Here is a 23463-nt window from a genome sequence, read left to right as displayed (position 1 = left end):
CCAGGAAATCAGCATTTGAGTTGGTGGCAGTGTGTTAGTTTCCTAAAAACAGGCACTCAGCACTCTGAGATTCAGACTGAAAATCAACTGCAATGACCACTGAATAAACTATTCAATCTGCTGCCGTCATAAAAGCTGTATCTGGCTGGCTAGTAAGATTATAATTATTATGATTTTGTTTTGTTGAGGGAAGTAAGGCTTCTCTTATCCTGAATCTTGCTGTCTGTTATGGGCATTAAGATTGCTTTCTTCTTCTTCTTCTTCTTCTTCTTCTTCTTCTTCTTCTTCTTCTTCTTCTTCTTCTTCTTCTTTGTTTCCTCAGGTGCTGTGTGTTTTGAATGATTGGCTGATTGTCAATAAATGGTCTACACTTGATGCCAGAGAGAAGTTTGTGTTGTTAGACACACTGTTGGCATGGATGTGGTCTGAGTGTGGAGTTTGTGATTTACAGGGTTGTGTGTGAATCAGACGGTTTGTTCTGTCACTCTAATCCCATTCACATCAGAGTGCTGTCAGATGGCCACTTTAATTAACCACCATCCAAAAACAGGCCAGGCAGTGACATGGCCTGGGCCTGAGCCAATCAGCTTTCTCAGCCAGATAAATTAGACATGGTGTGTAAAAGAGAGAGGATTGATGAGGCCAATATCAATTACCATTCTCTTTCTCTTTCTGTCTGTGAGATGGAGGAGAAATAGAGCAGAGACAGACAAATGAAATACACAGGGCTCTGGTGCCTGAGGAGTGTCAGACAGTCTCTATAGTGTGTGTGTGTGTGTGTGTGTGTGTGTGTGTGAGAGAGAGAGAGAGAGAGAGAGAGAGAGAGAGAGAGAGAGAGAGAGAGAGAGAGAGAGAGAGAGAGAGAGAGAGAGAGAGAGAGAGAGAGAGAGAGAGAGAGAGAGAGAGAGAGAGAGAGAGAGAGAGAGAGAGAGAGAGAGAGAGAGAACGCTAGCTAAGCTGAATGAAATAGTGGATTCTGGGCAGACTGAACAGTGACGTTGAGTTGTAATGGTGGCTGGACTTGAGTGGACAGAGCAGGCAAGTGAAGAACTTCTCCAGCTGAGAATGACTGCAGATTTATAACTCAATTTATAGGACAGGAAGACGGCAGCTCAGAAAAGACAGAGAGATTTGCAGGTCTGTTAGCACTCACATCTCAGTGCATTGTGTAAAGGCATGTCTAGATAGTCTATCAATGCATTCTGATATCAAATACACAGTTTGGCACTGAAGTGAGCACAGACCTCTTTTAGATACCCTTCACTGTCAGAGCTAGTTGCTCTTACAATCTCTCAGCATTCATATTTTGAAGAAACACCTTCTTTGTATCTTGTATAACATGCAAAAATATACATATTTTAATATATTTTGATAATATACAACACAAACCATCATTGTCATCTAAAATTCACCCTGCAAGGGGTTCTTTGAGTGTTCATGGCCCTTTCTTTTTAGAGCCATTTCTTTACTGACCCTTGTCTTTTAGGTGTATGGTTTATATAACTAATCTGACTGGAAATTCTTTTATGTAGGTTTTTGAAGCTCTGAGCCCAACAGAGGGAACCTACAATGCTACAAAAAGTTAGCAATTTAATTACATCTTAACATAGACTTCTCAAAGGTGTAATAACAGCTTTGCAACAAAGTAACAGGGACACAAAGTTACTGTATGTGGTAGCAAGGAGGTTTATTGCAGCTAAGTGCATGACTCTACAACAAGGGGTAGTTTCCATCTGTCTTATTTTTAAAATTACAACAGTACAAATAAGCTGCCGTCTATTAAAATCACTGCAAGATGGCATTCATATCATTTTCTGAGGCCTCAAACAATTTCTTGCCTCTCAAAACTGATCCTTGAGGTTTGGCAACCCCAAGAGCATAGCTACTTTTACGTTCCCACAGACAGAACATGGAGGTAACATGCTTTACTCAGTCACTTCAGCACCCCCAGGAACAGAGCCTCATTCATCACACAGACATCAGCAATTATCCATCATGGATGGCCACAGAGGGGTCTCTATTGTGTGCCTCTGAAGGCATTAGGGCCCATTAGTGGACTCCGTACTGCCACTCCAACAGACACCCCCTCATCTCGCGCAGTCTCTGCCCCAGAGAGATGGCCCCTCTCTGAGGAGGCACAGTATGTGTCAGGATGATGAGCTGGTTGAGATATGAGGTCTAGGAATAATTCTGGCTTAAGACAGCATAATCCTGTAAACATAATTTCCAGTATTAATGTAGCATCTAAAGCACTATTTGGATTGGCTTTACAACTAGATTCGTTTTTACTAGGCTCTGTAACCTAATTTAAATGGATTTCTTGCAATTACCACATATAGCCTTGATTGAAACATCATTGCCCAGGTATTCACATCATTACACTAAAGGGCACATTCAATAACAATAACAATACCCCACATGGAGTGTATATTAGCAGGTTTTATTACGATATCATAAGACAGAGTTCAAATAACCTATGTTACTTAAACACGTTGCCGATTCATATGGAATTAAAATCATTGATCCTGTTGGTAATCACTTAAATTACAGTACCTGCCCAGGTAAAAGAAATCCAGTCTCAATAGGGCTTAACAAAATCCTAGCCCTGTGTATGCTGGTATTTTCCCTATACTTCATCTAACTAGTCAGATAATTCCTGAGATGAAGTGGGAGTTTTAAAGCAGGGAACACGTCCATGTGCAGGATAGGACTTCTCCAGGACCAGGTTTGGAAACCATTTATCATATTCTCACTTTATGCAATAGACAGACTTATTTTGCCAAGGAATATCTCAGATATCATTTATGAGAAAGAGATACTAAAACTTCAGAACAAAACTTTTTTCAAGGAAATCTTGGAGGATGTTAAATGAAGGAGTACACTCTAATTGAAGCAAGCTAACCAAATGTGCTTAAAAGAAGCAAAATGACTTGATCAGTGATAAAGATTCCATGATGTCCTTTATAACATCATTGTCCTTTTCTTTATTTTATTCTCCTAGGAATGATTTTTATCAGATTCTATTTTGACAAGGTCTGGCCATCCCCTGTATTCTCTCTCCCTCCTTTTATCAGAATGCACTGATTCCAATTCACTGATATAAGAAATGCAATAAAAAAAAAAAAACAAAAAAAAAAAACAACCATTCACCCACAGTGTGGACAGGGTCTTAACAATGTGCATTTAAACCATTAAAGTGAGCCAATTGGCCTCAGCCCATACCAGCTAGCAAAGTGCTGCTATCTTGCCTACCCGGCGGCCAAGAGAGACAGAGATGAAGGAAGAGATTGGTAAGGTTTAAAAGAGGTGTGGAAGTGGAGCGAAGAATTGGGGAAAAGACAGGCTGCAGGAGCAGGGGAGATAAGGACAAAAGCAGGTAGAGTTGCATTTTCAAGTAAGGTAGTAAAGAGGAAGAGCAGGGGTGTCATCTCAGTGATATGCAGGTATATACCATGTACCCACAGGCAAACCTCTATGACTGGCATATGCACACTTTAAAATGCACAGTGATACATTTTTTGGGTCACTACTGCTGAAATTTTGATGCAAGAAATAAAAGTATTGAATTAGTGTCAAAACTCAATTCTGAATGGAAATAATAAAAAAAAAACATTCTTTACTTCTAATCAAGCTGGCTGATGACTTGAAAGCAAAACCTATAATATTCTACAAATACAGTTCATTTGAGCATTACAGTGTGGTACTGCTAGGAAGGTTTGCACATAAAAAAAGAGTTTGCCATTGCCAAGCTATGCCTCATTAGAATCTCAAGTTTTTAATTTTATTTTTGAGTCAAGCAAGCAGCATTTTGTCACCAGAATCTTGATTACCTCTTTAGTGCAGCTCAGCAAAAATTCTCTTTCATTCTCTATTACAGCAGTAAAACATTGTAGAATATGATGCATTCTGGATATTAATTTTGTTGCAAATGCGTTCTAAATGCTATACAGCTTTCTTTTTCTGTTATTATGGAATCAGACGGCTATTTTTCTTTGTAGAGTCAATTGGTTCTCAGGGCTGTACCATGCTGTTCCATGCTGGTGCAAACTTGTGAGACCAGGTTCTGCTGTGCTGCTAAATCAGAACCAGAAAATTCTAAAGAAAACCCTACAAAACAGTGGCTGCTGCTGTGGTGAACTGCTAACAGCCTAATACCTACACACACCACCCACCACAAAACACTATGGTTGACTGGCGTACCAGCTGTTATACTGGTTTTGCTGGTGATCAGCCATACAGGTCTATGCTAATTTTTCTAGCATGCATTTATGGTTTATGCATGTATTTGCAACAAAATTAGCTTTATGATATTGAAAAGTCCTTCCAAGCTTTTGAACAGTGATTCTCAATGTTTAAATGCTAGTGTTGATATTTATTATTATTGGTATTATTAGTGTTGTAGTCAAGGCCATTAGAATATTCTACCCATAAAATAGAGACATTCTCGAATGTGTTTTGTAAAACATTATTAACAGTGAATAAAATGTAGCCTAAAAATATTATTAATAATTATCATATAATAGTCTCAATCCAACTTTGCATTGTAGTTTTTGGAAATAAATGATGGTGACATTATTGTTTGTGCTTTCCCCTCTGTAGCTTATTAAGTCACTGCTGAAAGTCAGCTGAACAGAAAGCAAAGAACATACACCCAATTTTATTATTAATAATAACATTCATAGTGGAATGGACAACGAACAAGCTTTGTTTAAACATGTAGTTGAAATTTAAAAATGACTGTTTTCTTCTATTTGATGGTTTTGTTGATGTTAAAAAATGATTTCCAGTCAGCTCAGACAGAGATCACTTCACCCTGAGACAGAAACAAGACTAACTTAAGGTCTCAAGTCTAAGACCAGATGTGAGAATTACAACATTAGGTATTACAATTTTTATGTAGGTGTACACTACACATTTTAGATACATCACAGTGTAATAACTAGGTTAGTCTTGCTAGCAACTCAACATAGCACTCCTTAAAACTAGACCATAGTGATTATGAAACACAGTTCTTGTAATGGCTCACTCGACCAGCATGTGTTTCTTCTTCACAGGAATCTAGTTCATCAGATATCATTAAATAAAGGAATGACGATGTTTTTGTCAGTGTACAATTATGCAAAAATACCTACAGCACTCCATCTCCTTGTTTGACTCATCATTGCATAAATATGTGATACAGAATGAGGAAAAAAAGTTTGAATGTGTTTAAAACTTTTAGTTTAGTGCCCAAAATACTGGTATCATCACTAAATGGTGAGCTTTCCAGCAAGGATTGTTATGCTGCAGCACAGATCTCTTCGACATCATTAATCAGCTTTAAAACTCCGATGGACGAGTGGAGTGGGCCTTTAGCAGTGAGGCACTGGAGTGAATCTGGATAGTAAATCAGCCTCCTGTCCTCTAGCTGACATTTTAGTCTCCAGTGCATTCTCCCCGTCTACACCTCAACTTTCAAATTCGCCTATCCTCTCCCCAATCTCTCTCTCTTTCTTGCTCGCTTTCTCCTCTCTCTCTCTCTCTTTCTCCCTCTCTGCTGACCTTGTCCTCCCCTGTGTCTCTGGAAGAAAAGATGACTCTCCATTATCTATGATTGGAGATGGCCATTATCTAAACACAATCTATGAGGCAAGTCTCACATCACAGAGCGGCACTTCTTGTATGGTGGGGGGCCATTTTGTTGGGAAGAGAGTGGAGTTTCTGCCATTTTCTCTCAACTGAACTTCTGTGTTCTGTTGTGTTCATTGTTTTAATTTTCCATATGTGTAATTTTACAGTTATAGCATAGTACTTGGATTTAATGCCTCATTTGTTTGTACATCTGTAAATATTGCTTATTGCACTGCCACTTGTTTATACAGCCATGCGTATTGCACAACTCTTAACATACGTTATAGGTTACGGTATATATTCACTTAGTTCATTCATTGGATATGACATTGTCACCTGCATAATATCTATGCAATTTTACTTATTCTCATACTGCACATTATACTTTATGGTTATTTTAGTATGTTTTATTATATATCTTTACTTCTATTTATGCATCTGTATAATATCATACAATACTTTTGCTCTTGTTTTGCTTTTTACTGTACATTGTGCTGCTGTAATAATCGACACTGCAGTGATCTATCTATCTATCTATCTATCTATCTATCTATCTATCTATCTATCTATCTATCTATCTATCTATCTATCTATCTATCTTAAACAAATCTTAAAGGGCCTGTGTCTGGGCCCAAATCTAATGCCTCACTATCATAACTACATAATTCACATGTTAACTACATTGTAGTTACTGAATGATTCATATTACATAACTGAATAACAAGCAGTAAGAATTAAAACATATCACATTTAAATTTTTGTGTACATTTCACATTTATAGCATTTGGAAGATGCTCTTATCTGGCATGACTTACGAGTTAAGTATGTTGCAGAAGTAGGCAAACAGCATTTCCCAAGGCTTGTGGTCTGCTTGCCTAAGCAGGGAACTGAGCACAGTCTTCTATGTAACTATTTTCTTTGTGTATTTATTCACAGTAATGTATGGCCGTTCCCCATTAAAACAGGTCCAGGGCTTAATTTGTGCCTGTATCCTGAACCTCTGAGCACATGTTTTAGTGGATCTAACACCTTGTTCAGGTATTAAGTGCATTCATGTGACAACGTGTAGAGAAATACTTTGAAAAATCATAATAAAGTTTCTACATACAACTCGATATGAAAAACGACGAAACAACAAAATTTTGAAAAGTACCCATTAAAAACATCACCGGGCCTTTTATCACTCGCAAATGCATTCAGTGAGAATTAAGAGCCTTGTTAACATCAGAAAAAGCTCACACTGAGGCATGTCTAATGCTCTTTTTTTTGTTTTGTTTATTTGTTTTTTGTTCTGGGACCTCCCGCTTCACTGACCTGCTGGATCCAACACTACTTAATGTGTTGGAAACTTATTATATATTAATGAAGCTCTGAACATGCCCAATATTTATTATCCCTAAATCTTCAAAACTCTTTCATACAGTTTTTTCATGTGAAAAGCTTAAAAAAACTATAACACTTTAGTAGATTATTATAACAAAGAAAAGATATGTGCAAAATATTACAGCTACTATGAAAGTAAATGTACGTTAATATACACTACATGGCCAAAAGTACTTGCACCTACACATTACACATATAGGAGCTTTTATGACGTTACAACTTCATCTGTTCTGGGAAGCTTTCTAAAAGATTTTTTAATGTTTTAAGGGGTTAATGAAAGAAACCTGAAGTGTTAAACCTAGTGATTGCTAGTTGTTGAGCTGCTGGTCTGAATAACACATGGGGCACTAAAATATCAGCATACAAAACCACAGTGGCCTTGCTTACATTTACAGCATTTAGCAGACACTTTTATCCAGAGTGACTTGCAAGAAGTGCTTTGTCTATCTAGAGAAAGTATCATTGCTAGTTACCAATAGGTCAGAGAGAAAGACAGTCCTGAGCTCAGATACTGGTAGAAACAAAAAGGAACAGAGTTGAACACAGAAATCTGTGCCATACAATACAATAAAGTAAACTACAATACACAGTGCAATACAATAAAATATAATATATAAGTGCAGCACAATAGTGGGGCAGTTGTGGAGTGGAGGTTAGGGATCTGGCCCTGTGACCGGATAGTTGCCGGTTCAATCCCCAGTGCTGACAGCACATGACTGAGGTGTCCTTGAGCAAAACACCTAAACCCCAATTGCTCCCCGGATGCCATGGATAGGGCTGCCCACCGCTCTGGGCAAGTGTGCTCACTGTCCCCTAGTGTGTGTGTGTATTCACTAGTGTGTATGTCGTGTTTCACTTCATGGATGGGTTAAATGCGGAGGTGGAATTTCCCTGTTTGTGGGATTAAAAAAGTATCACTTAATATATTGCAATCAATACTTAATTCAATGCTCATTTAAGTGCTGTGTAAAGAGATGTGTCTTCAGTCTGTGTTTGAAGACAGCAAGAGACTCTACTGTTCGGACAGCCAGTTGGAGTTCATTCCAGCACTTGGGTGCCAGTACAGAGAACATTCTCGACACTTGTCTTCCACGCGCCTTGAAGGATGGCGGGTCAAGCCGAGCTGTACTCAAAGGTCGAAGGGCTCGTGGTACAGTTCGAGATTTCACCATTGCCATCAAGTAGGTAGGGGCTGGTCCATTTTTGGCTTTGTAGGCAAGCATGCAAATGCAAAACGTACCTGCAAAAGGACAGAAAAATCATTTTAAAAAGTAAACATCTCTGTCATATTTTTAGCTTCACTCGAAAGAGTAATTAGAGTCCTTCCTCACTCACAATTTGGACTTAAATCATATTTGGATTAGTGAGGCTGTTATTGCTCTGGAGAGATAAAGTCAAACACAAGCATTTAAGCAAAGGCCAATTATTATGTGAAATTTCATATGCCAAAAAAGTTATTCCTATGCTGTATCATAAGATGTAAAATTCAAAGAGAGGAAAAAGCATTCTACATAAGGCTTGGATGTCAGACTAACATACTGCTCAGCTGGGATTAGTTTTAAATGAGGAGATGAGTTTCTCTGTAACATTAGTCCCGTCCAAATCTACTGTGTCAGTACTTCAGTACTTTTTATGGGCTGTGTGTATCTGCCTTTGTATAGAATTTGGCAGTACTTGCCTACTATAAAATGTACCATACAAATATTAATTGCATGTAAACTGACGTTGGTAAATACGCCAATATGACTTGTAGGAAAAGACTTTTCATGTTTCTTGTTTGGCATGGAGGCATGTGAGAAAGCATTTATTTCTATTCTCTAAAGCTCTAGTCTAGCTGGTAAGTATTGGCCTCAAATATATAATGCTAAATGTTAAAAAGTGCAATACAACAGAAAAAAAGTCTCATTCTGGTTTTATTTGATGTGACAATATTGAGATAATTAATGACCGTGCTAAGGACTGCATTCATTAACAACAGCTGGCTAGGTAAATGGTCAGCGTAAGTGAAAATACAATTAACTTGTAATTCATGGATTTCTATTTGTGAGCAGTGGAAGTTTTCACATGTAGATCCTTTGTCTTGTGGTAGAGTACACACCCCTCTTCATAATGTAATACATAAACAGGCATAATCAAAAAGTCTGAGCGCCCCATATGTACATGTTAAAAAAATGCTTTGTTGATTTTATAAAGGAATAAGAACACATTATCTACAGGGAACACACTTCTGCTCATTTTAATGTACAGTTACTGTTTATTTGCTGAATTTAACAAAAGTAAAATTTTTAATGAAGTATAAAATATGACTATTGCAAAATTGCACATTTTATATTTTAAGTTGTTTTTTTTTTCCCCCAATATGTTAAAAACAGCAAATAAACAGAAAGAGTACCCCAAAATTTGGAGAAAAAATGAATTCTCAAGCTCTCAGTAGATCAGTGGTCACCAACCCTGCTCCTGGAGATCTATCTTCTTGTAGAGTCTAGATCTGGATCAGAGCTGGATCAGATGTATTGCTGTTGGGTATGTGTATTTGATGCAAGTTGGAACTAAACTCTGAAGGAAAGAAGGTCTTCAGGAGGATGGCTGGTGACCACTAGTGCTGACGGTAAAAATGTAAAACACAGGATATAAAGGAACCCCACAGTAACATTTCTTTAAAGACTTATGTCCAGAAAACATATCCCATCACCATAGAACTTAATGCTTTAATAGACTGACTGGAAGTTTCTACAGTTCACAGTCAAATTCCCAGTGTGAAACCTTTCATTTTAGGAGCTCGCCTGGCTCCTCTTCTAAGGAGATATGTTTGTCCATTTGTGGCCTTTTTCACCTTTTGAATAAACTTTCCTTCACTTAGACAGAGTGTGAAGCTGACAGCAGCTCAAGCTGTACTGAGTCTCTCAGTCTCCCTCTCCTCAGCAGGTGGACGCTCTGAAGGCTGCTGGGTAGAAACAGGCTTGGCTGCCACGTGGGATTCACCACCCATGTGCAACTCTTAGCCAGGGAGAGATCTTCACCAATCATCATGCAAATGAAGCCCTTCAACCGAATCCCAGACAAAGTTAAAGCCAGAGAGTCTGCGAATGCCGCTTTTTACACTCCCCTTCAAGCAGTTTTCAATCTCGGGCTCATAAAAGCAATAACTTACCGTTTGCTCGGAATTAATTTAGATTGCCTTGTAGGAGAGGGATATTGCACTAAGCAATGTCGGCTCATTTTGGAATGGACAAAAGTTCATAGGCCCATATTTGACTTGGGAAAAGGAAGCGATTACATTTTTTTTGCTCAACAGACTTTTTTTTTCTATAAAAAAAATGTGCAGCCTAATAATAAGCAGCATAAACTTCATCCCAAGATAGGCGATAATGTTGCTGTTAATAACAAATAATGTAATATTAGATCATTAAATGAGGCATGATATGCGCATGCAAAATATGAACCAATTTGAAAAGATGTCACCTATTAAACCTCAGAAATTAACATATTAATTTGTGGGAAATGGAGTTTCAGCTGAATATACTGATGAAAATTGCTGTCTGAGATTAGTCACTATTTTAGGCTCCCAGAATTTTTGCATAACACTATTAAAAATAGAGAATTTAGATTGTTCATTTAAGCAATTTTATGAAACCAGAAAGCAACTTTCCTGGTTAGGACCAGTTTATTTGAACAGATGTCTAATATTCTTCTTTTCTTTGATTTTTAGGTATTAAAGTGTTTGTTTACTTATGTATGATAACACATATTTATAGAAGAGTGAACTGCTACACAAAACTAGTCAACATCATAAAGGAGTAGTGCAGTAGAACCTTTGTGCCTATGCTGATTGGGTTACACATGAGTAAACGTCAAACAATCATCCTAACATTCTTGCTAAACATGGCTCTGCATCATTATGCTATAACAAATAAGATAGAAAGCGCTTGGAATAAACTCACATGCATTAACTCACATTGAAAAGTAAGTCTTTTTGGTCTCTCCTGTAAAGTTACTATTTTGGAGATACTTGTTTTTCTTTGGACAGTGATGATATATGGGTTGCAGGTTGTTTTTGCTATATCATTTTCATATATGGCCTGTATGGAGAGGGGAGTGAATGGTATTTGCAACAATTTTTTGTTAAAATGTTTATAAACTACATCAAACTTAAAATTCAAACAGGTTGTCGAAAATTCACTGCTCATGAACAATTTCTTTCACATCTCTCTTTCTGTCTCTGTCTCGCTCTCTCTCCTCCTCTCTTCCCCTCTCCACCTAAAGCAGGGGAAATTGTCTGGAAAATGAGTGACTGTCAGTCTGCTGCCATGTCCAGGCAAGTGGACGGCCCTCATTCTACAAATGCAAATAACAAAAAGGAGGATCAAAAGAGTTATCAAAACACTAGTGACAACTGACAATTGCTTGTCTCAGGAAGCCTTTTCATTTCAGCTCGCTATATTAAAAATTAATGGATTTCGCACAGACGCCATATGCTGTCAAGATTGATGCGTCTCTCAATGGAATAAAGTGCTACTTTTTCTTGTAGGCTGTGTGCTTGTGCAGCATTCCATCACCAATGCCTTTTTCCCCCTCCCTCCTTCCTTGGATCTCAAAGGGAAAGGGGATTGAGTTGTTGGGGAAACCTACTTAGACTAAGTTCTCTTTCCGTCTTTTGTTTGCAAATATGTCAGCCCTCCAAACAATTAGTTCCAGGCAAAAGTATTGAGTGGTTAACATGTTTTTTTAATGACTGCCATGTTTTTCCAGCAACTGCAAGCAAGCGAAGAATGATTCTGGTTTTCCAATTCATGGAGAAAGTGAGCTATCGTGGAGGAGAAAAAAAAAGCAGACAGCTGCCTCTGACGATAAAAGGCTCCTGTTGAGAGGCCTGTGGGTGTATTTCAAAGGCAGTGTATATGTGTGTGCATGAATGTGGCACATCAGAAAGCTTGATGCTGATAGTCTTGTTACTTGGCACTAGCTCTGGCATTTCCTAGCTCTGGTGTTCAGCTCTGCCCTGTTATGGACAGAGACAGAGCTTGCACATGCTGATGAAGATATAGCTGGGTGATACAACATAAAGTGTCTTAGTAAGGTGTTGAGCCACCACGAGCTGCCAGAACAGCCACAGTGTGCCTTGACATAGATTCTATAAGTGTCTGGAACTCTACTGAGGGATGAAGCCCAAAATCTTCCAAAGACGTTCCCTCAGTTGGTGTTTCTATGGTGTTGGTGGAGAGTCAAGTTAGTCCAAAATCTCCCATAGGTGTTCAACTTGGTTGAGATCTGATGACTGCAAAGATCATAGTATATGATTTATATCATTTTCATACTCATCAGGCCATTCAGTGAACTCCTGTGCCATTGTCCCCGTAGAGGTGGAGGATGGAAAAGTTTTATCAAAGGAAAATTGATTTGGAGTGACTCTTTCCTCCTAGGGAATCCAGACCATGCCAACCAATAACCCACATCATAAGAGCATTGTTAAAAATAAGAGGTCAGCTCAACTCAAAATCATATAGTAACTTTGCACAACTCAAACTTCTTAGTTGAATCAAAAGTCCTATTATTTTTTTAGTTCTGCATTGTTTTTTGAGTGGCTATAGCATTATAGCATATAGCACACAACTTCCTGTTGCGGTGATGGTTTGGCCCACTGAACCACTCAGAGGTCTACAAATCATGTCTACATCATTCTGTGTCTAAAAATGTTTACTATACAGAAGAAAATATTTGTTGTTTTAACTTTAAAGCATGACATCATCTCATGTGGTGCAACATTCTGATAATGGAATGTGAGTTTGAATCCCAGCAATACCATAACCGTCCATATTCAGAAGCCTGAGAGGAACATATGCCTAATGGGGTTGTATGATAGAAAGAGCCCCAGATAGTGGGGAAAATGAGGAAAAACACATTCAGTTTTGTTTATCTAACTGAGATGCAGACCTACAAACAGCAGCTGGTAGAATTTTTGACTCAACTGAGAGGTTGTGTGAGCTCTGGTGTCCTCAAGTTGAGTCAACTCAAGAAAAGCTATGTAATTAGTTAATATGTCATTTTAAATTGAGCAGATTTCTCATTTTTTACAGTGAGAGATACCAGACCCCTCACTGTTGGGGTCCAGCATTCAGGCCTGTACTGTTGTGTTGGTGTACAGCACACACATACTCTCCAACCTTTGAAGAATACAATGAACAATGATTCCGCTGACCATATCACTTTAGCACCACTAAAGTCTCAAATGTGCACTTGTCTTTGTAAATGAGGGTTTATGCACTGTATCCTTCCTAAAAATCTCACTAAAGCATGATCATCACAGGCATCAGTACTTTCAACCACAATTTCCATTTATTGATGTCACTTTATTTACTGTTTGTATTGAAACACTAGCCAGTTGAGCAGTCCTTATAACTCAAGCTCCTGCCATCTGTGGCCTTCTTGGAACTTTTTCTCCACAGTTGAGGTCAGCTTGGCCTGTTCTGCATTGTTATACATGCCACAAAGCATGGTAGGATGCTTTCACTATGATGCAGTATGCATGGAAGCATCTGCACTCTTTATATTTCTCCACTCATTTATTCAGGTCTTTCATTTAAGCTGGCATTCTTCTGTACATCTCAATAGTTTTAGTAGCAAAGAGGAGGAGGCTGAGATGCAGTCTTCAATGAACTTATATTCAATGAACTGAGTAGTGTTTCTAGGACAGGTTGAGATTTAGAACACAAAAAAGAACACGAAGCAACAGGGCAGAATAATAGCATCTTTCCCAAAACAGAGAAATAAGGCTTATAATGTTAATACAGCCTAAGCCAAACACTACAGCCCTTAATGCAAAGGATATGAGTGTGCTTAGTGAGTAAATGTCAAAGTGTTAGTGTGCACTGCCATTAAACAGCAGCCATGTTTCAGTTCATGTACAGCATGAAGAATCCCACCATGCTTTGGAAGGAAATCAAGTGACCCCTCTCAGTAACTATCGATTTAAATATGTATTGAGGAGTTGAGCTGAGCTGAAGGCTAAGCAGTGCTTTGTTTCGAGAGGCTTTTAGAGGCCATCTACTCCTCTTCATAAACGCACTCTAAAGTCCAGTGATGGGTAAAGGAGAGGTGGAAAAAAAAACTCAACAAATCAAATAGGATCAGCCTGGGAGACAGGCACAAAGTGGGCTAATTAATTGAAATCCATATTTGTATGTGTATGTCTATGTGCCTATGACTACAGAGCATAATAAACTACACTGTTTATGTAGTGTTTGTGGTAAAGAACATGAACCATATAGAGGCATAGAGGCAGAGAGAGGGAGTGGGTAAAAGAATGATGAGAGAGACAGTTAAAGAATCAGTAAAAGAGAGAGAAAGAGAGAGAGAATGAAAAAGACAGTTAGAGAGAGAAAAGAGAATAAGGGAAAGAATGAGTGACAAAAAAAGAGGGGGATGACAGAATTAGATAGAGAAAGAGGATGAGAGAGAGAGAATTAGAGAGAGAGAAAGAGCTAGAGAAAGAAAAAGGAGAGTCAAAATGAGGTAGAGAAAGAAAGAGTGAGAGGAGAATGAGCAAATGAAAGAGAGAGATAAAGAAAGAAAGATAGGAAATGGTAGAGAATGCAAGAAAAGAAGAGAGACAATTTCAAAAGAGAATGCGAGAGAGAAGGGATGAGAAAGGGCATGATAGAGAAAAAGAGAGAAGGTTGAGAATGAGAGAACAAAGAAAAACAGCAACAGAGAGAAAGGGACAATGAGAGATGGAACACAGTAGAGAGAGAAACTGTGAGAGAGATAGTGAGAAAGCCAATGCAAGAGATGGAGAGGGACAGAGAGAAAGAAATAAGGAGAGATAGAAAGAGAAAAAGAGAGAGACAGGAAGAGAAAATGAGAGATGGAATGAATTAGAGACAGGGACAATGCCAGAGAGTCACAGGGAGAGAGGAAGAGAATGAGAAGAAAGAGAATGATAGCAAGAGAAGCCAAGTGACAAACAGAAAGGGATAATGAGGGAGATGGAACAAAATAGGGAGAGAGACAGTGAGACAGAAAGAGAGAGAGAGAGAGAAAGAGAAATAGAGAGGAAGACAATGAAAGAGACAGGAATAAGGAGAGAGAGAATAAGAGAGATAGAATGAAATAGAGAGAGACAGAGACAATGTGAGAGAAAGAAAAAGAGATAAAGACAATGCGAGAGAGAGAGAGAGAGAGAGAGAGAGAGAGAGAGATGAATTATAACCAGGAGGTCTGGCAATGAAAAGATAGCGGACTACAAATTCAATTTTTCTCTCTGTCCCTCCCTGAGGAAAAGCTTAGAAGAACACTCGCTCACCCCCTCCCAACATCTTCCACTGAGGGTGATTTATTTTTTTAGCCTTTGCTAACACGTTGGAAATGTTCTCTCATTGTTCTCATGGCTAGTTAATTAGCCTTGTAAAGCTGACATTAGGTCTTCGAAAGGCCCCCGATGGGGAGTGAGTCTGCATCCCCTTAAGGCTGGAGCACCACGGGGGCACAAGCAGTGCAGAGAGAAAGAGATAATGAGAGAGAGAGAGAGAGGGACAGAAACAGAGAGAGAGAGAGAGAGAGAGAGAGAGAGAGAGAGAAAAAGAGTGAGAGAGCATAGAAACAGAAACTGCCTTAGTTAATCTGAAAACACTGTTTCTTCCTTTTGAAATATAATGTTGAAGCAAAAAGAATCATTTGTACTGTACTGAGTATTTCCAGTGATACCTTCAGTTATTCAGGTTAATATGATTATATTTAACTAATGAAGGTAGAATAAGTAACATAATACAGTATTTACACAATGAGTGCATATACATGCACTTAATAATCTGATCATAATCGGATTATTCAAACGGACGTGTAAACATCACACTCCGATCTAAAAAGTCTGACTAAGAGATCCCAAAAAAAAAGCTGGATTTTAGCTCAATAATCACTTTTCTCAGTGCATGTGTACTCTTACTCGGATTTCTTTCGGATTTCTCAGTCTGCTCACGTGCGAGATGGCAGCAAAACACTTTTGGAGCGATGATGAAACCAACTACGTTCTTGACAAAATGAAAATCATATTTTTAAGTAAAGCTGCAGCGTGAAGTTTAAGTTTAACAATTACTTTTCCATCACATCTTCTCCTATGAGTTTATTGGCTCGTGGCAAAGCAGAAATCCGATTACTGTCTGATTCAGGTAGACTTGGTGTTTCCCCATCATCTGACTACTCAAGCATGTGTAAACGCATTGATCAGATTACTAACAAAATCTGATTTTCTCCAGTTATCAGATGATTAGGTACATGTAAACACACTCATTGTAGTGAAGTTGTTACTGTACTACTCAGCTGTTGTAGAAACATGCTTAGCAGTAGAGAACATAATCAAACGATGATATTTTCACTCCCTCAGACTGAGGAGAAGATAACATACAGAGAGTGAGTAAACCAAGTAAAACAGTATTCAAACAGATGATGTTGGAGCCAGTGGGCAAGATGATGAACAAAAAACTGCATGTCATTCAACAGAACTGACATAGTTTTATTCAGCTACATGAATTTGTTGAATAATGTTAAATTAATTAACTCCAACATTAAGTCATTTAATGTTAAATGTTATTCTCCTTCAGGGGAGATCATTTGACTGCCCATTTGGCAGCACAGCATCACAAGCAGAGGTGAGTTAGGTGCCTTGCCCAAGGGTACAACCAAAAGGTCTGTCATGGGATTTGAACCCACAACCTTCCTGCTGGCTCACCGTACCTGATACTAGATTACCTGCAACCCTATTTGTATTTATTTGAGTGTTCCTTCAACACACATCACTTGCTATGCTGGTAGCTGCTTGGGGTACTAAGAAGCTCAGCCGTAATTCTATGACTTTATGGTCCCTTTATTACGCACTTATGTCTGTCTTTCTGGTGTAAATTTATCTATAATTTTTCCACCAGGCAGTGCAGTACAGTACGATTACAAACCTGTCATCATACAGTTAGTCATTATTTCAAGTGCCAAGTGAACTATACCATACATGAGTGCCCCTGCTGAAGGTTAGCCTTCTTTCTAGGGTACCAAACAAACTCATCTGAGGCATATGAGTTAAACTAGAAATAATGCAGTAATGATGAAATAATGCAAGTGAAGCTAGGTCAAATGCAATCAATACAGAATTATCATCTGCCATTGATCTACAGGCATTTCTATAAAACACCACCCAGAATTACTGTCTGTCAGTGAATCCAGAGTAAAAGGTAGATCAGAAACTTTTTGATTGTCACTTTTTTTTCACACTAGCATTGCATGAGCAATTATGTGATCATCTTTTAACTACCAGAGAGCAGTATCTAACTTCAAAGTGCTGTTGTAGATGGGAAACAGATACAGGGACTCGAGCAGGGCATGGGTCAAAACCAAAATTTTTTGTATAGCGCTTTACAACAGGCATTGTCAAAAAGCAGCTTTACAGAAAACTCTGGGTCCAAGACCTCATGAGCATGCTGGTGGCTAAGAAAAAAAAGAAAAAACTTCATTAGAGCAAGAGGAAGAAACATTGAGAGGAACCAAAACTCAAAAGGGGAACCCATCCTCCTCTGGTCAACAGTGGATAGCAAACAATAACAGCAGTGAATGAGATTTTATCATTAGTATGGAAAAAGCAGGAGTAGCAATGTCTATGACTACAAAGATACAGCAGCTGTATCAGTTCATGCAGCTGAGGTTTGTATAGCTTTGCTCAGCAGGAAGCTTCATGGTGGTAAGACTGGTGCAGAAGGCTGGCGGGCAGTGGGCACCCGATCAAGGCAAAAGAAGCAACAGCATCAGACCCCACAGGATGGGCAGTTGTTCAGCTCAGGTAGTTGGGTGGTTCTGGGATTGAATTAGTAACCATGCTGTACTGCAGTGCCTGGTGGCAGATCACCATTAGAGACTACTGCTCTTCTGGTGATGCACAGTGTGTTGGCCACCCTCTAGCTTTTCATCAGCAATCAGTTTATAAACATGAAACCAATCTTGTCTGGATATGTTTGGGCAGTGGACAACTTTCATCCTAGGTGACACTGACATGTGTAAAATAACATCTGGGTGGTGAAAAACTGAAACACATATGCTTAAACCTACACGTGCTGTATCATATGGTCAATATATATATATATAGTCCAGTTGCCCATGTAAGTGATAGAGTTCCCCTTTGTACATTTCTATTCCTGACACCTACACCCGCCAGCAGACAGTTCCTGTAATAAGCCTTCTCACATGGTCATAGGTTTATTATACTTATGCCTGTTTGCCATTTGTGTGGGCAGGTGTGTGTGTGTTTAGTCATGCACGTCTCATTTGAACTTTAAACGTGTGAAACAGGTCATGAGATCTCACCTCACAGTGAGGAAACCTTGCCTTTATTTAGCTCGGTATTGTATGCGTGGTTGTTTATGGATCCTTATTTCTGAAGTTTTGTTCTGAAGAACAAAAGCGTGTTACAATTTCAACAAATTTATACCATAATTTAGATTTTGACATTGCAATAAATCAAAGTCAGAAATGCAGACACAAACCTATGGATACAGAGTAAATGAAATAATGTGTCTCACTATGTAATTAATGATGCAGTTTATTTAAATAATTACATAATGTAAATCAACTCTAGACATGTAAGGGTTGAATTCTGGACTACTTTACTGCCATCACTACATGAAGTGTAATATTACAAAGCAGAGTAAAGCCAGCAGAACACCTCAAACAAAAAGATTTCAAAGCAAAACATCATCTTTTTGCCCAAAATAATGCATTACATTGAATTTATATGGTGTGGTGTGCACTGGCTGCTTAACAGAACTAATCACCATATTGTTTGTTCTGGGACTTTCCCCTGACTAGTGACCCTAATAGTGTCAAGTGGTCACTGCACTGTACCTCTAAAGGTAATGAGATGTGCTTTTTAAGGAAAGAGTTGCTTTTAACAATACCTGCGTAATCAGTGGTAATGTTTTCTTTCATTGTTTGAAGTACATTGCTGTCTTAAGAGGAACACAAACACAAATTAAAACATTTACTACCATAAAATCTTCAAATTCTCATTTGAGTGCAGAAGCATCTCAGTTTGCATTTGAGAAATTTCCCTTAGGATGGACTTTGTGGCTGTTTGGGTCTCACTCAGTATTCTTCAAAGATTTCATAATTCTGCCCTCCAGATACTTGTGCTTTCTTTTCCAACTGAAACCTTTTTTAACATTTATGCTAGTTGCAGAGATAGCAGATACATTCAATGTATAAAAGTTTTATTGAAAACAAAGTGGTTGAGTTTGACATTTCTGAGCCATGTTATTTGTTAATCGGCTACTCAACAAAAGCTATTGGATGTTTATTTGAAAATAAACTCTCTGCGACCGGAAAGAGAGCCAATTCCATTTCAGTGCAGAAGCAGATATACACAATACTATCGCATAAAAGTGATGGGAATTCACCAATGAAACCAACAGACAATACAGCATGAGAAGGGTGCACCACTACCTCTCTCTCTCTCTCTCTCTTGGTTAAATGACTGACATTGTAGAGCGACTGTCTCTTTTCCTGCCAGACTGTGCTGTATCTCTCTTCACCTCTCCATCTGTAGACATTTTATACACTTCATTCCACAGCACACCGAGAGCTCCAATGCATAATGTAAAAGAGCAGAAAGGTAGAGGAGATAAATGATCTGTCTCATGCTATGGAAATACAGATTATAGTAAAAAGGGTTTAGCTTCAGAGATTAAATGTGGCTTAATGGTATGTATTTGGGTCATTCAGAGTGAACATTTTCATAAGGCTTTGTGCACTTTTACTTAGTGTTAGTTAGTAAGTAAGCATTTTTTTAGAGTGTGCAGCCTCTCAAAAAATGCCTTTGCATATGTGTGCATTCTGTTAATAACTGAAATATTAGTTTGAAGTATTGTTGCTCAATGAGTTTAGTGAGCAAATTCATTACCCATTTTTCCAGTTGACCAATCAAAACATTTAGCGTCCAAAGTTTTTGCACTTTTGCTTTTGCACTGGAGCTAAGAATTTAATGTAGCTAACAGGTAATTGAACCACAAATGTGGTTTCTGACAATGTATGACCTAAAGTTAAACTATGTATAGAAAATGGACAACAGTATTAATATTATCCAGGCTTAAAGATTGCTGCTATTATTTTTAGCTATGTGGACATATGTTTATCTATTTTTATAAATAAAAGTAAACTATATGAACAATGATATTGGGACACACCTCTTAATAATTGAATTCAGGTGTTTCATTCAGCCCCATTCCCACAGGGGGATAAAATCTAGCCATGCAGTCGGCTTTTACAAACATTTGTGAAAGACTGGGTCGTTCTAAAGAGCTCACTAAATTCCAGTGTGGCACTGTGATGGGACGCCACCATGACAACAAGGAAGTTCACGAAATTTCTTTCCTCCTAGATATTCCACAGTCAACTGTGAGTGGTATTATTAAAAAGTGGAAGCATTTAAGAACCACAACAAGTGGTTATATAAAGTTTCAGTATAGCTGCCAACAGTCTGCTGACTTCCAAATCTCCTCTGGCATCACCATCAGCACAAAAAATGTGTACCGGGAGCTTCATGGTACATTTCCATGGCAAAGCAGCTGCATTAAGCCTTATATTGCCAAGCATAATACCAATCATGAGATGGAGTGGTGTAAAGCAAATGGCCACTGGACTCTCTCTGTCAGTTTGATAGACGAGTCTGGGTTTGGCGAATGCCAGGAAAACATTACCTACCTGACTGTACTGTGCAAACTGTAGAGTTTGGTGGAGGGGGGATAATGCTATTGAGTTATTTTTTAGGGCTTGAACTAGGAACCTTAGTTCCAGTAAAGGGAAATCTGAATGCTTCAGTGTACGAAGACATTTTGGGCAATTTTATCCTTCCAACTTTGTGGGAACAGTTTGGGGAAGACCCTTTTCTGTTCCAGCATGACTGAGCCCCAGTGCACAAAGCAACACCCTTAAAGGCATGGCTGGGTTAGTTTGGTGTGGAAGAAATTGACTGGCCTGCACAAGAGTCCTGATCTTAACCCCATCAAACACCTTGGGTATGAACTAGAACAGAGATTGCGCGTCAGGCCCTCTCGTCCAACATCACTGTCTGACCTAAATATATAAATTATTTTATAATAAAATAATTTTCTGGATGAATTTTGTAGAAAGCCTTCCAAGAAGAGTGGAAGTTGTCATAGCTGCAAAGGGAGGATTATCTCTATATTAATGCCTATGGATATAGAATGGCATGTCACAAAAGCTCCTGTAGGTAGAATTTGTAGTTGCCGCAATCCTTTTGTCCATATAATGTATGTCATACTGTGTCAGACATAACATAAGCAGGTGTATTTTAGATGGAAACTTGTGATTATTTAGGTAGCTCATAGAGGTTTGTGCTGCAGTTGGTTGCTCGTAGCTGACCTAGTCTTAGTTGATCTACGTCACGCTTCAGACGGACTCTACCAGTGTTGTTAACTCCATCTCCCAGGAATTCTTGGGAGAACACGTGACATCAGATTCCCCGGTAGCATCGGAGTCAAGAATGGACTGCATTACCAAGGAGCCTGCAGGAGATCATGTGACTGGTGACGATTGGTCACGCACCTATCAGCGCTCTAAGTCACTAAGACCTGGTCAGAATATTTTTTTAAGCCCGGGCTTTAGAGAGAGACTTTGTGAAGTATTATTTCTTCTATGGACTTGCTGAGTGTTGTTTCGGACTGCCGTTTGGTTTTGACCTGGTTCCTGTTTATCTAGACTCTAGAATTTTTGTCTTGCCCTGTTGTTTCTGGTTGCCCGTTTGTGGACTGTTTGTGTTTTTGACCATTCTGCCTGTTATCACGACTTTGTTTTTTGGGTTACCCTATTGGGTTCGTTTGCCTGTTGTGATGATCACAGTTGTGATCATCTATGCTCTCCTGTCTTTGAACCCTGCGTGCACTTTGACGTAGACTCTGCCTAATGTAAATAAACCTCTCCTTTTTAATGAACAGGACAATAACAAATACATGTCATAATTGTGGTAAGCACTCAGGACTAATGATTTCTGGGAACTTAAAATGCATATGTGATTTTTAGTCTATTTTTATAAAGCAGAACAAGCTTTTTGTATTTAAACTCTACAAGTAGGCTAGTAATACTAGCATTGCATTAGTAAGTTTTGATTGGGAAACAAACAACCAAAAGTGTCCGATCAGAATTCTTTCCTGTGGTATCTTGATGCATAAAGTTAATCAAGCTCTCTGATTGGTTAGATCTTCAGGAGCTGGGCCGAAGGTTAAAAGGAAAGTTTTAATATGTATGGAATATTGGAATTTATAATATGCATGGAACATCTTTAATAAGTGTTAACTTGGTTCTAACACATTATGGCAAATAACACAGATGTGCTAAAAATGAACATTATCATAGAGATGTTTTTTTTTCTTGATTGTTCAATTTTTGACAGTTAGGTTCCAAATTAAAGGCTTTGCACTAATATTCATAGTGGAATGTTTCTGCAAGTTAGTTTGTGGAACTTTAGTTTCAGGAATCATTTAGCTCAGAACTGGAGTTTTTATCCTCATCTTTTCTTTTATTTTTTATGTAGAAAATTTTCCTTGTGCTCTTGTGGCAAAGATTGCAGAATCTTCCAGAAACAGTTGAGTAAAGCGACATATAACTTAAAAGCAGAAAGTCATGATGTGAGTGTCTCTGTGCTGTGAGGTTATATGAGCCTGAGTCAGTGTTTGTTGTATGTGAGTGTGAGTGTGTATCTGTATAAACCATATAGCTCTGCAGAACACTGATAGTAATTGAGGAAGTGTGTGAGTTGCGTTTGTTCTCCTTTTCACAGCCTTACTTTTTCTCTCTGTCACTCTGCCCCTGCTTTCTATTTTTCTTTTCCTTGCCCCATTTGAACTCCTCAGTGTATCAAGCCTTTTTATAGAGCTTTCGTGCCACAACAATCTAATAAAATGTGCCCCCCACCACCCTCAAGCCGAGTTCAATTCAACTCAAAGGAGCTTTATTGGCATGACCATGTTACAGTGCTGCCAAAGCGTTTAAATCAAACAGTAATGTGCTGAAGTCAGAGGCCACCATTCATTTATCTAATGCATAGCAAAAACAGTCATTTCCATTACTGCACAGTTATCCATTTTTCAGCATCAAGAAAAAAGACACAAAACACATTTAACAAAAAATCACACAGAAGCCTCAACAATTAAATACATTTTATTTTTCAGTATTTGGTGTATCCACAGCTTACAGCTTATCATTTTCAGTAGATTTACAGATTCCAGGAAATATTGCAAAAATATTTTTCAACGCTTTTAAAGTTCAGTCTTAGAAGTTGGTTGCATTTTCTGTTTCTCACAATCCAGGTATTTTCTTTTTTGTGTATTTTCTTTCCTCAGTAACTGCTCAGACATGGCTACACATGCTTTCAGACCTATAGCATCGAGTTGTCTTCTCACAACTGAAGGATGCACAGAAACACCT

The 23463-nt window shown here is 38.5% G+C and overlaps 1 protein-coding gene across 8 annotated transcripts in view; it reads left to right on the top strand.

Moving 5' to 3' along the window:
- The window catches only part of si:dkey-205h23.2 (CUGBP Elav-like family member 6), a 205927-nt gene that overhangs the window by 124743 nt on the left and 57721 nt on the right, over nt 1-23463 (top strand). The window lies entirely within an intron of this gene.

This window comes from Pygocentrus nattereri, chromosome 7 (genome assembly GCF_015220715.1).
Source record: "Pygocentrus nattereri isolate fPygNat1 chromosome 7, fPygNat1.pri, whole genome shotgun sequence".
Classification (NCBI taxonomy): domain Eukaryota; kingdom Metazoa; phylum Chordata; class Actinopteri; order Characiformes; family Serrasalmidae; genus Pygocentrus; species Pygocentrus nattereri.
Note: the sequence above shows the minus strand (reverse complement) of the source record. Positions and strands in the feature narration are given on the sequence as shown.